At 37.4% G+C, this 4,405-nt stretch overlaps 1 pseudogene; it reads left to right on the top strand.

Annotated features, from left to right (window-relative positions):
• The first annotated feature begins 264 nt into the window (after positions 1-264).
• Positions 265-453, top strand: LOC103778570 (annotated as a pseudogene).
• The last annotated feature ends 3,952 nt before the right edge of the window (positions 454-4,405 follow it).

Below are 4,405 nucleotides of genomic sequence, written 5' to 3'. Positions count from 1 at the left end.
AAGAGTCTCTTAACAGCCATTGAGGCTACCAAAAGCTGCAACCAACAACTTAGATATCACAAGTAATGCAAGTTTTACTGAAACACGGAAAATATTTGCTCCTATGTAAACTTATGGCTAATCATTCCTCTAGAATCTTATTGCAATATTTGATACTCCTTTTCTTGCAGGTTTGTCCAGTACCTTCCACAGAAAAGAGTCTCCCACTTTTCTGAAGTGATATTGACAGAAGTTAATTATAGAAGAAAACTTTCTGCAGATTAGATGACTAAAGGTAACGGAGAAGATCCAAAACCTGGAAGTAGGATGGAGCGCATTCAGCAGGGAGTCCGGAAACGTACACTTCTGGCAAAAAAAAAAGTGCAGAGCATTACAAAGGATGATGTTAAAAGTTATTTATTGAGGAATGCCTTTGTGCTCTTCACCATCGTTGCTGTGATTCTTGGTGAGTAATTTGTTCAATAGGAATATTCTGTTCTCCAGTGCATTTGACAATGACGATTTGCTTGAGCAGTTTGCATTACAAATGAGATCACTGATAAGAGAGTTCTGGCTTGGAGAGTTTTGGCTTTGACTGCTGCATGTTGAAGTTTAGGGAAAATCCATTTTAATTATTCTAGTACTCCTAAAAAGAATTTTGGTGGGAAAAAAAAATCAGCTGGTTTATGGATTCTCTTAAAGAATCAGACACAATAATTGAACTGAATGTTTTCCATTATATCTTTTGCTGCCAAAGAGAGATGGAGCCAAATGTTTAGGTTGTAGCTTGTCTTTACTAAATCTATGAAAAAATAACACCTTACAATGATAAACAGAAGTCCTCAATGGATGAATCAAAATTACATTTCTTAGCAAAGATATATTAGAGTCTGAATCTTTTCAGTTTTCCCTTGGTAAATGCAAAACAATCCAACCTAACTACAAGCTTATGCTCACTCAGCCACTCACAATCTTACACATGGATCTTTCAGATGCAATTGGGGCAACAATGACAATGTTACCTATTCAAAGGAATGCAAGGTAACACCTGATTAAATGTCTTGTTAGGTTATATGGAGCGGAATCCAGAAAATGGAACAGGATTTTGATTTGGAATGCACCAAAATGTAAATTTAAAATATTGCTGCATGTTTTGAATTTACATGAGAAAGAAAACCAAAGAGAACCTTCTGAGAACAACACAAAATAAAAAAAGAAAAATATCCTTTCTATAATTGCATGATCACTTTTGGTAAATTTCCTTTTACTACAGATTTTCTAGATGACACCATATGTTTCATGAAAACCCATTGTTTGTAGTGTGAATGAGAACATTATGGCTTTACTGTATTAATTTCATTTTAATTTTCTAGTTAGTTTAAATTCTAGAACTGTGAATCTGCTCATGAAAACCCAAACATTAGCACCTGAAGAATGTATGTCCTACACCTGTGTAGGCCCTAATGTCCTTAATAATGCTGTTCTGTATAAAATCTGCCTGCCATGTTTCTGCAGCTTTTTTAAGAAATAAAATTTTAGGACTTTACCATTTTTGTTCCTTGACACCACATCTGCAGAGTTATTTGAAATTATTTTCAGAGCTGATGATCTCTTTCTGGGTGACCATTACATTAATTTGCTTATTGGTAGAATAAAGAACTTTGTTGCTGCAACAGAAATGTCAATCTTTCGTATTTATCAACAGTATTTGATCACAAGTGCTTTTAATTCTTACACAAGAATTTGTTCAAATTAAAACCCCCATTAATATCTGGGGTAAAAAATTCAGGGATGTTATCTGCAACCATCAGGAAAGGCAGAACAAATTAAGCAAGTTTTGAAACATTGTCCAACCTCAAAGGAATGCAATTCTTGGTTTGTCACCTGTCACATTGCCCAAGACCAAGGTGCTCTTGCAATTTTTTTCACTGTCATCTAGCTCCAATGTGACTCCCATAAGTTTGGCAATGTGGGAATATAAATGTAGGCCAGACAAGTGTTTTAACTGTTACTGCATGTTCTACTTAGCTTTAGATGACTAATGACAAGCATCTGCCCACAGCTCCACTACCACTTACAGCAATGGCAGAGTACCAGTAAGGCTGGAACACAAGTTAGAGAACTAATGAAAATGTGCAGCCTTGGATGACCCAGCTGCCTCAATTCTGCTCATGAACCTATAGACATGTCTGGTGTAATATTTGGGGAAAAGTCTTCTCATTACTATGATGGAATACTTCAAAATTTTCTCATCTTTGTTATTTGTGTTGTAATTTTACAGTACATATATATGATTAGAACGGCAAGTTCACACTTGATAGCTCATAAAAAGGTAAGACTTGAGGGTTTTGGAGAGTTTTGTTGTTGTGGAAATATTCACAGGTAGGGAACAGCTGGCTAAAGAGTTTGGAAAACACTCAGTGGTTGAACTCCACCTATCTAGTTTGGCAAGGACTAAATTGTTATCTCTCAATTGTTTGGTGATCTATGGAAAATCAGATGGTGGGCTTGATCCTGTTCCTAGTAGACAGTAATCAACATGGCAGAACTAACCCACCAACGAGCACCACTGTCTCATCAGAGATGGTTGGATGTGAGTGTAGGTGGAAACCAAGCTATACTCGTGTCAGGGTTGAATAATTTACAAGAAAATATTCTTAACGCTCTCTGTATTCTAAACAGACAGATGACATCAGTTTTTAGGTCTGTTAGTCCAGCAATTTTCATAAAGACTAAACTCAGGAAAAGCAAAATTTAGTTTTAAAGGGAGCAACATTTCTTCAGAAACATTTCTTTAAGGCCTCTTCTGTCAAGGGCCTGATATGAAAAAAAACCTATTTAATTTATGATGTCTTTTCTGAGTGAGATTGATGCTGGTAGAGGTTGAGTGGACAGGCTGTTATGTCTCAGCTCAGTTCCAGGACTGTAGTTTATAGTAGGCATTTGAGTTTGTGTCTGTGGAAGCATGCACTTTTTTATAAAGTGGGTATTTACAACATGTACTCGTTTGTGTTGCATACCAGCATTTTGAAGACAGAGTAGATTTTCTGGCATTCATGTGATAAGGAGAAATACAGGCGTTTACCCAAACTTGAACTGAATTGTAAACTGAATTAACTAGCTGCTACAAAACAAAATGAATTAATATCTACAAACCAAATCATAAAGATGTGGGAGGTTATAATTCATGTTGAGAAATACTTAGCACTGTTCTTCATTTTCTGAAAACCTCATGAGAGGTCCACTGATTTCACATTCTGCATAGGTGAAATCTGTCCAGCATATCATCATTATCACTGTTTTTCTTATTTTTAGTGAAATTTAAACTGTTTGCAAGCCCTTTGAGAACCTTTGAGGAAAGCATGGTCAGTGAGTTCTGATGCAGTTTTTTATATGCTTCTAGTATACGTAGAAATATTAAATTACTTTTCTGTAGTGACAAGAGACAATAGATGAGAACAGTTCTCTGAGGTGAATTTGAGAAGCTGACCATTGGTAAATTCAGAGTGTCATGATGACCAGGAGCAATTTAAGGTAGGCTAGGGGTCATGGTGGCTCATGGAAAATCTGCAGGAAGTCTTACAAACTTTGAAGTGGTAGCCAAATTACTGGCAAAATCTCAGGCAGTGACTTCTCTCCCACGCTACTTAGGTCCATCATCCTGTCCCAAAAATGCTTTCCTTTTAGATACCCTTGCTTCAGCAGACTGTTGTGATTCTCTTCTACCTACCTCCCATTTTCCAGAAATGCCACAGGAGTCCAGACTTTACTCTGGCAGGACTCCTAAATGCCAAAGAATCTCCTGTGGATTCTGAACTTGTACTGAAGGAAAGACTGAGACACGCAGAGCTGCTAAGCAGAGATCCTGAGAAGCCGTTCACAGAGAATTACTGTTTTAATTGAGTGGCTTAGTGAAGTAGAGGGAGGTTGTGGGGCAAGTACTATAAGAGGTAATTTCTAGGTAGTTATGAAGCCGTTATAGCTCCAAATTTTTAGCTAAAATCCTCTTTACACTGCTAACCTTGTATGCTGCAGTTGTCCCCTGGGACATAGACAGAGATGGATCCAGTTCTGCCTTCTGACTACGTGTCCACCAAAGGGAGTGCAGGACTGGTTGTGTTGCAGGCATGTTAGACGTAGATAGGCTCTTACTATATCTGTTCTACAACAGCATGCACCATACCTAAGATTCCAAAACTTTCCAACATCTTCTTAAATAAAACTGGATAGAAGTACAGGAAGAAGATAGGAGCAATGAAGGCATTGCCAATGTCCCTATGTCCCTGAAGAACGTGGAGTTAAACAAAGGTTGAAGATGATCCTTCATAATACAGAGGGCAAAAATCACTACAAAAATTCTAAAGTATCTGAACAGTAAAAAGCTGTGCAGAGTAGCAGATTCTCCTATTTCAACACACCCCTGGTC

Source organism: Merops nubicus, unplaced genomic scaffold (genome assembly GCF_000691845.1).
Source record: "Merops nubicus isolate BGI_N331 unplaced genomic scaffold, ASM69184v1 scaffold33248, whole genome shotgun sequence".
NCBI classification, from domain to species: Eukaryota; Metazoa; Chordata; class Aves; order Coraciiformes; family Meropidae; genus Merops; species Merops nubicus.
The sequence above is the reverse complement of the archived record's forward strand: the minus strand, read 5'-3'. Positions and strand labels throughout refer to the sequence as shown.